Raw genomic sequence first — 11,532 nt, 5'->3', positions numbered from 1 at the left:
TCCCCAAGGTAACTACTATACCTGTATTGTTTCTCTTTCTTACTGTGCTTCAATGTAAACCATATTATAACTATATTATATTAATTGCCTAGAAGGAGATGAAAATTCTCCTCTTTTTTTTTTTTTTTGCTGGTTCTCAGAGACTTTGTGTAAAATGAAAGTTCTGTTCCTTGAATGGTTCGTAGAAATTATATCTGAATCCTGATTCACAGAATATGTGAACAGAAGCCAATGGGTATTGTTTTATGCCGGTAAATTTAGGATGGTTTTTATATGTGGCAGTAGATAAGCAAGGCAGATTTTGGTGCCTGGAGGTGGGAAGTTACCATAACAATAGTTCAAACATGATGTATTTTGGGGATTGACTTGCTCTCAAGAATACTCATAATGACGGCTTGAAGTAAAATGAGGAGTATATTATTGTAAGCCTGATGAAGAGGGGAGCTTGTTTTATTTATAATGGTGGAACACATCAGCAATATTGCCTAGGCTCTTAAGAATCTTTTTGTTGTTGTTATTTTTCCATTTTTATCTATTTTTTTTAGATTTTTAAAAAAATTTCAGAATGTTAGGAGTACAGATGTTTTGTTTACATAATGTGTTTTTGTAAGATTGAATCAAAGTTACACACATCTATATGCCCTTCACCCAGATAGTGTGCACTGTATCCAATAGCTGTGAATTTACCCATTGCTTTCTCCCTGACTCCCCCAGCTTCATTTTCACTGAGGTTTACTTCCATATGTGCATTGGTCCGGTGGTGATCAATTTGTTCCAGTTTGGTATTGAGTATATGTGTTTGTTTCTCCATTCTGTGACTTTTCACTTAGAAGAATGTTTCCAGTTCTCTCCAGGTTGTCCCAAAAGATATTAGGTCACCATTTTTTAAAAGGGCTGAATAGTACTTCATAGCATGCATATACCACATTTTATTAATTCATTCATGTCTCAGTAGGCACTGGAGTTGTTTCCTCGTCTTTGTGATCATGGATTCTGCTGCTATAAACATTGGAGTACAGATTTTTTTTATAAAATGATCCTTTTCCCTTTGGGTACATACCCAGCACTCACAGCAAATTTACCAGGAGCCCAAGGTAGAAAAGGATTTATCTCAAAGGGATTGTGAGTATGCTTTTTTTTTTTTTTTTTTTTTTTGAGACAAAGCCTCAAGCTGTTGCCCTGGGTAGAATGCTGTGGCATCACAGTTCACAGCAACCTCCAACTCCTGGGCTTAAGCGATTCTCTTGCCTCAGCCTCCCGGGTAGCTGGGACCACAGGCACCCACCACAACGCCCGGCTATTTTTTTGGTTGCAGACGTCATTGTTGTTTGGCGGGCCCGGGCTGGATTTGAATCTGCCAGCTCAGGAGTATATGGCTGGTGCCTTAGCTGCTTGAGCCACAGGCACCCACCACAACGCCCGGCTATTTTTTTGGTTGCAGACGTCATTGTTGTTTGGCGGGCCCGGGCTGGATTTGAATCTGCCAGCTCAGGAGTATATGGCTGGTGCCTTAGCTGCTTGAGCCACAGGCACCGAGGCTGCGAGTATGCTTTTTGCCTAGTAAGTGGAATATAAATTGATATGTGAGAAACTGTCAAAGCTTTTAAAGGAAGAATATCAGCATGGACTGAGAGGGATAGAGACAGCACAAAGTGCAAAGAAGACTTTGGACTTCTAAACTTCTATGGGCAAGAAGCAGGCTGAGAAAACTATCAACTACAAACACTGGCTATTTCTTATGGGAAAGGTGGGATGAGAGCCACTGAGAATCACTGCCAGTGAGCTATATGGTAGTAAGCCTTAATCAGGGAATGGGTGACATGTCCCTGGCTGGATGTCAGAATTGCTATGGGCCAGTGATTGTCATGTGTGTCCAATTTCCCTGTTTGAATGAGAGTATCTATAGCAGTTAACATATGCCTGTCTCAGCACTGTATGTTGGGTACGTAGGGGTTAGCCTTTTGATCAAGAGAAACTACTCTGCTTCATCTACACCAGAAACAATTCAGAAATGAGACGAGTAGCTTATGGAGAGATGGAGAACATGGAGTCCTGAGGGCAAAGAAAGGATATGTTATGTCTTAAAGAACAGCAGTCTCTGCATGGAGTCTGAACCAACTATGCTTTAAGCTAGTAGGTAAAACATAACTAATTACACCACAAAGCTCAGGTAGAATCCATTGGCTAGCTGTTCGTGTTGAATCATTTGCAGCCAAATATCAGGTGTGTGTCCTGAGGTTATTTCCAGATTACAGGACTTGAGGTGAGCTTCTCTCTGTGGCCAAGAACCTAGCTCTGTTATATGGAGCCTGAAAGCAGAACAATTTAGGCTGATTCCAAAAGCCAGTTTCCTTCGCCAATATAGAGTACCTACATGGCACATTCTTGTAACTTTCATAGCTTTGTAAGTGAAAGAAAAGAAGGAAGAATTAGGAACCTTGGAGCTTATTTATGCTGGGACTTCCCCAAGGAACACAATCAGTTCACTGCCCTTGTTGCCAGGAATACAAGGAAAATTATGAGCTGAATAATCATAGTAACTGTATCTGTTTTCCTGCTCATCATTTTAATTCCAGTTCCTTTCTAAGTGCCCAGGACATAATAGTTGTCGACAATGTTTGATGAATGGATGAATGCATGCATAAATGTACATAGTCAGAGACTGGGCACAAGTCTGAATTTTGTCTTTTCCTGAAAGCCTTTAGGAAGACCACTAGTTGTAAGAAAGTTTGCTTTAGACAACAGAGAATTTCCTCTCTGGGGTCTTCTTGTCCTGACTTCTGATCTAAGGACACACAAGAGGACAAAGAATTGGCTTTGGCTGCAAAGAGAGACCAGCTCACTGGAGTTCCTGATGTGGGAACAAATGCAGATAGAGTCCTGGAAGCACCTTCCTCATAGTACACCAGGACCCCACAAGCTGACGTGGGTCCTCTGCCTGGAGCACTTGGTTATGGGCTAACAGGAATCAAAGCCAGAGAATTAAAATGAAAAGGACTTGATAACTAGTAGATATACTGGATGAGAGAAAGAGATTTGGAGAAAGTCCCTCTTCCCTCTGGCTTGTTCCCCTGAAGCAATATTACCTACCATTCACTGAGAGAGAGAACACTAGAGAAGATTCCTGCTGAGGGGAATGTGAAGAAGATGGACTTGGCTTGGGAGAGGGTGACCCTGAGGGCCAAAGCATTGCATGAGCAGGAAGGTAGATGCGTGGATGGCTTTAGAAAGAGGAAGTGTTGGAGACACAAATTTGAGAGTTGTCCGTGCCATTGCAGGCACTGGCATGGTGAGATCACCTAAAGAGCGTGTATTTAATATGAAACAGGAAGAGTTGGGGCCAAGGACAAAACCTATAATGAATTATTTCTAGAACCTTTGCTGAAGTCCTGTGTGTAGTGTCCAGCTATAATTTATCTGAGTAGTCAGATAAATTAAAGCACATTAGTGAGTGGAATACTGGCTCTCAAAAGAGTTAAAAATATACCACTCAGGCATTTTGACTATTTAAGTTAAAGGCACTTGACAAACAGCAGATGCAAAAAGATCACTCTGACTGTGCTGTTTCTTCAAAGCAGGACATGAGATTCACATATGGACGTTGTAACATCATTATCCTCAAGAATGAGACCAAGACAATTCTGGACAGATCTTGTTGAAATAACTGTGTTTTTTAAGCCTCCTCACGTAATGGAGTTGCTTCTTCACAGCTGACTACTCTTTATCCATTTTAGAATATAAGAAACTGACTGCTTCTTCCAGTCTTCATTTCCTTATAAGGGTCCCAGTGCCACATAAAACTTGTATTTAAAGAAATTCATGTGTTTTTCTCCTGTTGATCTACTTTATGTCAATTTTACTTTTTGGACCAGCCTGAACCCTAAGAGGATGTAAGTGAAGTTTTGTGGCCCTTAAAATTAGACTGAGGTCATTGAGTTTCTCCAGTTGTTTAGCATCTGCTGCCGGAGCTAATTGAGCAAGAAAGAGCCAAAGCTATTTTCTGTAGTACCAGCATCCACCCATAAAGGCCCTCTGGCTGCAAGTTTATGAAGAAAAGAAGCTCCCAAAAGGATTCGCTTCTGGAGGGAAAGGAAGTACAAGTGCCGGTAATTTGGCTCTAGATGACCTCCTAATGTGTGGGGGTGGAGGATGTTAGAAAATGCATTTTAGAAAGTAATCAATTTGTAGGCTTGTGAATTAGAACTTCCGTGTCACAGAGGAAGGATCAAGAAAAAAAACAGAGTATCTCTGGTCATCACAGGTCAGAGAATAATGCTTAAAAAAACTAAAGCTATCTCAGTCGTCCCTGGGTGGGCTCGAACCACCAACCTTTTGGTTAACAGCCAAACGCGCTAACCAATTGCGCCACAGAGACTGACCTAAGTGAGCTCTTCTTACATGTCATATTTGTAGATGTTTAGTCAAACACTAATTCTACTGCCTCGTCATTTTGTAACTTCCACTTTAGGTCTTAGTTGGGCAATTTTAAAACCCAGAACATGAAACCATCTCTGCTATGTAACATTCAAAACCGTGCTTGCTTCCTTCTAGCAGAAAGCCACTTCCTCTTTCTCCCAAAGTTGAGAACCAGATAGGAGTAAAATCAAGTTCACTAATGACTTGAAGAAATGGGGAATGGAGTGAGTGTTGGGAGAATAACTTATTGCTGATTTGAACTAATGATCACTGTGTGGAAGATAATCTTGATGCCTTTATACCACTAAAGTTCTTTGAAGTCCAAGGATATTGTGTCTTTCCGAATTTTAAATTCAGATGCCAAGTGCCTGTTCAAAGACACAATTTAATTATGGCAAGGAGCTCCACAATCTCCAGAATATGATTCTCAAAGGTAAGGAGGGAGAGTACTGAATATACCGTGGGAAGGTAGAAAAACATCTGGGACCCAAGAGATGGAGGAGATTGAACATACAAGTTCACATCCCTTCACCATCCCCAGTAATTAAAAAATATCCCCAATGGCCATGGTTCTCTGTAGGGAATGACTACTTTGTAACTAATTCAATTATATTTACTTTTTTACATTGAAACATGAAACCAATCTGCCAGTTATTTTGTTTTTTTTTTTAATTCAGAATATATTTATTATTTGTTTAGTGAGTAAGCAGTTAATCTTTTTTTTATTGTTAAGATTCATTGTCTCCCAGTTATTTTGAATCAAGAAAATCATTCTTAGAAATAAATGTAATTTCTCCCTGATTCTTCGGAATTTTCAAAGCACTTAGCCTTTCAGAGATCTCTACAGCCTGGATAATTGTTACCAAACCTTCTGACATTTTTACTGATAGCTCCCATGAGATATTCAGAAGTTCCTGATTAGAGAAACTCACCACACATTAAATCTTACTTAGTTTTGAAAAATGGCAATGCTACACCTAATAGGTTAGTTTTACAAGAGTTTGTCTTTCTAAACAGCAACAAAGTTATTGACACTATTTTTTAAAGCAAACCAGAAGTGATATTTTAAAAATGGAAAATAATGGGATATAACTCCCAGGCTTTGTGGTCAAACAGCTCCAGCTGGTAGGCACTGATCACTTCAGTGTACTTGGTTAGATTCAAAATGTTTCTGTAAAAATTCCACAGGTGAAGTTTGCTACAGTGCAGATTTTGGAAGACATTGCAGATATTCTGGATCCACAGAGTTGGGAGACTTTGTTATCCTTGAACTTTCCTTAAAAGGGCTTGGTGATCAACAGTGGGCAAGAAAATGGAAGCTCTGGTTTCTGCAAAGCTAAAAGTGGGAGCGGCATGGGTGGGGGCTAGTGGCAGCTGATGGCCCAACGCGGACCATCTGGGTCCGGGCTGGAGGAATGAAACGTCCACGCGATACCTCTGACCTGGGAAATAAACACTAAGCTACCTGGTAGATTCAGCAGCTATCTATCAAAATAAGTAGAGATCCATAGAGGTGGGAACCAAGAGCTGGGATGACAAGTAGTTCAGGCTCCCAGTTGTCGGTCACCCGTGTAAAATTACAGTAGGAAGGAGAATACAGGCAAATGAGAAAAGGATTGAAGAGGTGGCTATCCCAGGGTCTTGGACTCAGAGAAGGAGTTGAGTACAATGGAGTCAGAAGGAATGTCCAGCAAGGTGAGGTTATACAGGGTATATGTGAAAAGTTATTCTGATATGTGACAAAAAGTTTTAGTGGAAATAGAATGACCTATGCAGTAGCTTTGGAGAGCATCAAAAAATAAGTCGGATACAGGGATAGTAGAGGGGTGGAGAGATGTAAAGACATGTAAGGTGAGAAGTAGAAAATAGGAAAACGAAATCTAGGTGCTGGTAAAGGGGCATTCCAGGTTTCTTCCTTGGCATTTTGAGACAGAATTGAGAGCACTGAGAAAGAAATGCCAATAAAATGCTTTCCAGGAGTATCCTGACTGGCATGAGAAACAGAGGACTGAGTCCATTTGTGTTATTTTCCCACCTTGCCTCCAATCTTGGCCACAGCCTACTGTCTTTCGTGATCATAGAAAATCAAACAGGTCAAAATGTGATACTAGACCCCTGCATCCCTGCCGCCTAACCAGAGCCTCCGGTTCCCACAGGCTCAGCTCCACTCCCCCATTTTGGTCAAGGTCACTGACACGACGGAGCCCAATCTGGCACCTAGTGGAAAAGCCAGAGCACTTTTTGGCAGGCCCTTGTCCAGGTGGGTGCTGATCTTCCAGCAGTGACAGATGAAGTGGCCCGTCAGCCACGAGGCTTGGTTTGGCAGGAAGAAATAGCGCTGCTGGAGAGTCCTTGCACATCTGGCGGCCAGAAGCGAGTGGATGAGCAAGGAGGCAAGCGTCTGGCAGGGCAGAGGGGGAGAAGCGGAAGGCCTACAGGTGGCCAACCGGGCCAAAAAGCCAGATCGGAAGAGGGGCAGGCGCCAGAGGTCCGGCTGCAAGTGGAGGACGCCCAAGGTGGTAGCTGGGAGGTAGAAGCAGCGGGTTGGTCAAAGGGAAGCGCGAAGGCAGCAGCGCGCAAGAAGAGACTTCCATGACGGGGGATCGAACGCGGGTCGCAGCGGTGAAAAGCATGGAATCCTAACCACCACAGGCTCGCATCCTGGACCCAGCCCTCTCCACCCGGGCAAGTGGCGCTACCTGGGAGCCCGGACCCTGCTTGGGTTGAAAATAAAGACCAGTCCCCGCTGCCCCTGGCAATCCGACCGCCCTGGCAGCTCTCTTCCGGCTTTTGACACTCTCCAAGCCCGGCGCGCTTCCTTCCCCTACGCAAGTACGCAGACGCAGGCCAAGGCCACGCACCTGACCTACGGGCAAAAAGGTGGGCACAGTGCGTTGGCCGGGAATCAAACCGGGTCAACTGCTCGGAAGGTAGCTATGCTCACCACTATATCACCAACGCCCCTCGGAGCCGGCAGCCACGCCACGTGGGCCTTGGGTTGCAGCTGGCTAGTCACCCGCGGCGGCGCAGCCCTGCCCCAACGCCACGACCGCACTTGGGTTCTCACTGCCGCGGTGCCTGGCGAGGCTGTCCCGCGCTCCACCTGCGAAAGCCAGCGGCAAGGCTTCAGTCCTCCTTCCTCCGGCGCTCACCTGCCTACTACCCAACCGGCTTGCCTGCCTGCCTGCCTGGCTACCTGCCTGCCGGGGATGGCGACATCTCTGCCTTCCTGCTGCTGCTGCTGCAGGCTGGGCCCTCCATGGCTGCACGCCTCAGCCCGCCTCGGGAGCAGGACAGGTGGCCGGGCGTCCGGTTCGCCAGAGCCCTTCTCCAGCAGGGACCCAGCCAGGCCACAGCCCGCACCTGCCCTGCCAGGGATTCACTGATTGGCCTTCCACCGGAGGAACCCAGGCCCGTGAGTCCATTCAGGCTGATCGGGCGCTGTGGGGGCGCGCCAAGGCGGCTCAGGAAAGAGAACCAGAAGGGGAGGGGAGCCAAAAGGGTCAAGGGTGGCGGAGAGCAGGAGTTTGGACGGATCGGGACAGGCCAGGCCAAAAAGTCTATCAATCTCCCCGTCGGGGAATCGAACCCCGGTCTCCCGCGTGACAGGCGGGGATACTCACCACTATACTAACGAGGACGGCTGTGCCAGGTCTCTGGACACCCGATCCCTCTTCTGGGACGTCAACGCCTAGCTCTGCCTTCCACCCCCTGCCCACCACAGGCGCCCGGCACCGTCACCTCCATGCCAACCCAAACCTCACCGCCCACCCGCAACCCAGGGGGCGAAGCCAACCTGCTGCCACTCCCAACAAAGCACCCTCCGACTCCACCCGGAGCCGGACCACGTACCCTGGTGGAGTGGAACCTCCCAGTGCGTCCTCCTAACTGCCTCCAGTGTGACCTGAACACAGCGCCTTAAAACCGTTCGGCCATCCTGACAGCTGGCCTAGGAGGGACGCCCCTCGCATGGCTGCACCTGGACGAAGAGAGGCTGTTACGGGAGCAAGGGGGCAAGAGGGCGGTTGGCGCGCGGCGCGCGCGAGAGCCACCGAGGGAGAGGTGCTGGTGGGGGCTAGCGGCAGCTGATGGCCCGACGCGGAGCGGCTGGGTCCGCGCTGGGGGAATGGGATGTCGACGCGAAGCTAGCGGGGTCAGCTCACTCGGCTTCCCCTCTGCCGATGCGCCGGGACGTTTCGTTTGCGCACCGGGAAAGTCGACGGCAAAGGGCGCAGGCGCCCGTGCCGTGTCTCAGCCAGGTAACGGACATCCCTCTGGGACCAGGCGTCAGGATGGCCGAGCGGTCTAAGGCGCTGCGTTTAGGTCGCAGTCTCCCTTGGAGGCGTGGGTTCGAATCCCACTCCTGACAAATTCATATTTTGGCCCAGGCAACGCCCGTGGCAACCCGAGACCAGTTGACCCTGCCTTCCTGCCTCGCTCCCTCGCCCACTGTCCAAGCTCCAGCTCCCTTGACGCTCGCATCCCAAACGCAGCGACTGCACAGGCTCATCTTTTCTTCCCGCCATGTACTGGTGTCGGGTACCCGCAGCCGGCAGCACAGGTCACCCTCTGCCAGTTGACCCCACGCCCGGTCGCTTCAGTACCTCACTGGCCACCTTCCTCGCTTTTGCCTGCCTTTCGCCTCCTACCAACACAGCTCGCCCCCGCCTTCTGCCCGGCTCTGTCGCACGTGGAGAGCTCCCCACGTTCCCTTCTCCGGCTCTTGCTGGGAGAACAGCGACTCGCGACTGGCTCTCTAAGCCCGCACACTTCTGCAACCGGAGGCACACGGTCCGTCAGTCCCTCCTTTCTAGCCACCGCCTGGGTCCCCACCTGCCCATTCCGTTCTCGCCACACTCGACTGAGGTCGCCTGCCTCGCTAGACTGGTGTTCCCCAAGCTCTTCACTGCAGCGCTCTCCCGGCTGGGACCTGACGTGGCACCAGGGCAGCCGGAGTCCTCCTCGCCAGACACGGGGGGAAACCCCCACAGGGCCTGGCCGGGAGCCCAAGCCCGGAGGGATTGGCCCCAGGAATCACGAGCAGAAGCCCTAGTATGCGTGGCCCGACACGAACGCCGGGCTCCGCCCTGACCACCACTCTACCGCACAGCTTCCCCACGCGCCAAGCGGCTGCCGGTGCCAACCCCAAAGCCTGCTCAAGAGCTGGCTGTAGCTCTGCCACAGTGCTCTACTCCTCCCATTCCTTCTCGCGACCCTGCCTCCCATCCAGCCCAACTTCCACTGCACCCACCACCCCGTGTTCCCACGGGGACCGCTGGCCAAGGAGCAGGAGTGAGGCTCGCACTCGCTGGCTTGGTGTCCATACCTAAGCAGCGCTCGGCTCTGACTGAGAGGTACCCGCGGCTCCTCTCCAGCCCATGGCTTTCACACACAGCACGCAGGCAAGAAAGCTAATCAGCGCGGAAAGGGACCGGTCGGGGTCAGGATACAAACGTGGCTGTGGGGGAGGAGGGGTGTTGGGGCTCTCCCGAGGGGAAGTGTGCATTCGGTCAAGCTCGCCACACGTCTCCTGCCTCGATGGGCATCAGGGCTCCTCTGGAGACACCGACAATTCATACGACAGTCCTGGGCTGAAGGAAAAGCGCCAGACCTAACCAGTCGGCCCGTCCTCCTATTCGCCATGCGCCCTAGAGCCCTCGATATGACTGGAGCCTGTCCTACTGGGCGCCCGTCGGCTTCCCCTGGACTGGACCCCTGGGACTCGCTCCAACGCTGCAGATGGCCAAGACAAGCGATGACCAGCGTCCGGAAGGATACTGCAGTGGGAGCCTCTGCAAACAACTGTTACCAGTGCATGGGTGGTTCAGTGGTAGAATTCTCGCCTGCCACGCGGGAGGCCCGGGTTCGATTCCCGGCCCATGCAGCCTGCTTCTCCCTCTTTTGGTCCTACAGCCCCATCGCCCAGCGGAGTTGGTCCTCCGCGTGGTTCCCACTCAAGCCAAGCGTACCTCATCCGGCACTATCTCCGCCATCCCGCACAGCTTTCACCTCTGCCCCATTCCCCCCACCCCAGCAAACTGCTTGCCCACGCCTCCTAGATTCCCTTTCCGGTCCTCACGCTCTTCTCACCTCCAGGAATACCGACCGCCAGGCACCACACGCTGGCACCCACTCTCGCTGCGCCTCTTCCCAAAGTGGCATTTCGCCACTTTGCCTGGCTCTCTGGCTCCACTGACGTGGTCAGAGTAGCGTGCCCTGGCTGCTAAACCCGTAGTGAAAACAGCGAGTCACCTGAGACTCTCGGACACGTCACATTCTCCTGGAGGGTCGCACGGTTAGTCATTTAACCACACTGGGATATCAAAAAGCACACGGATAGTGTCGTGGCATATGCGCTACGTCTGCACTACGTGCGTCTCCCAGGTCCCCACGCAACCCAGGATCCGCAGGTTTTGCCCCGGCAGTTGCACATCCTTTCCTCGTGTCTCTTCTACTCTCCGCCCCAAACATACACCTGACACTGTGAATGTCTGTCCTGACGGGGGTCCAGTTGCATCCCATACCCTTTTCGGATCTGGCCCAGACCGATTTGCTGTCTGCCGCTCTGCGCCTTACCCTTCCCCGATCCCCACCAGCCTTCATCCCCAGCCTCACTGGTTCCTCTGACCCCTCTAGCGGCATGGCATCTCCGATCCTCGCCCGTGGCGTGGGGGACGGGCTGGACGGGATCCTCTCTAAACACATACGGCCTTCCATCTTGAATCTTGCCTGGACCAGAGCCCACTAACACTCTCTGTCCGTCCCGCCAGCCCCAGACTCGGCTTCACTCCCTCACCTCTGCCTGTGCCCCTCCCCACGCACCCCCTTCACGTTCCTTCCCGCATCTCTCCCCTCTCCTGCCTGCTACCAACACACACGGAACCAATGCCCGGACCCCATATGTCTGCAGAGGCCCCACCTGACTGTCCAGCTTTCACTCCCAGAACCTTTCAGCAAGTCCCGAGCTGCACCCAGACACTCTGGACTCCTTCTTTCATGTCTCCAACACTGCAAAACCCGCCACATCCCCATCATACCCCAACCCACCACACCACAACCACATCCCCATAACTATGTGCAGGGACTGCATCCTCCTTTTGGTGCCATGCCCTTTGC

The 11,532-nt window shown here is 50.4% G+C and overlaps 4 non-coding genes across 4 annotated transcripts; 2 read left to right on the top strand and 2 right to left on the bottom strand.

Annotated features, from left to right (window-relative positions):
* Window positions 1-4,301: 4,301 nt before the first annotated feature.
* Window positions 4,302-4,375, bottom strand: TRNAN-GUU (transfer RNA asparagine (anticodon GUU)). Its single transcript has one exon. It is a non-coding gene; the product is annotated as a tRNA-Asn (tRNA).
* A 3,609-nt stretch (window positions 4,376-7,984) lies between these two features.
* On the bottom strand, window positions 7,985-8,056 carry TRNAD-GUC (transfer RNA aspartic acid (anticodon GUC)). The gene has a single exon. It is a non-coding gene; the product is annotated as a tRNA-Asp (tRNA).
* A 646-nt stretch (window positions 8,057-8,702) lies between these two features.
* TRNAL-UAG (transfer RNA leucine (anticodon UAG)) lies at window positions 8,703-8,785 on the top strand. Its single transcript has one exon. It is a non-coding gene; the product is annotated as a tRNA-Leu (tRNA).
* A 1,444-nt stretch (window positions 8,786-10,229) lies between these two features.
* Window positions 10,230-10,300, top strand: TRNAG-GCC (transfer RNA glycine (anticodon GCC)). The gene has a single exon. It is a non-coding gene; the product is annotated as a tRNA-Gly (tRNA).
* Window positions 10,301-11,532: the final 1,232 nt, after the last annotated feature.

Source organism: Nycticebus coucang, chromosome 10, assembly GCF_027406575.1.
Source record: "Nycticebus coucang isolate mNycCou1 chromosome 10, mNycCou1.pri, whole genome shotgun sequence".
NCBI classification, from domain to species: Eukaryota; Metazoa; Chordata; class Mammalia; order Primates; family Lorisidae; genus Nycticebus; species Nycticebus coucang.
The sequence above is the reverse complement of the archived record's forward strand: the minus strand, read 5'-3'. Positions and strand labels throughout refer to the sequence as shown.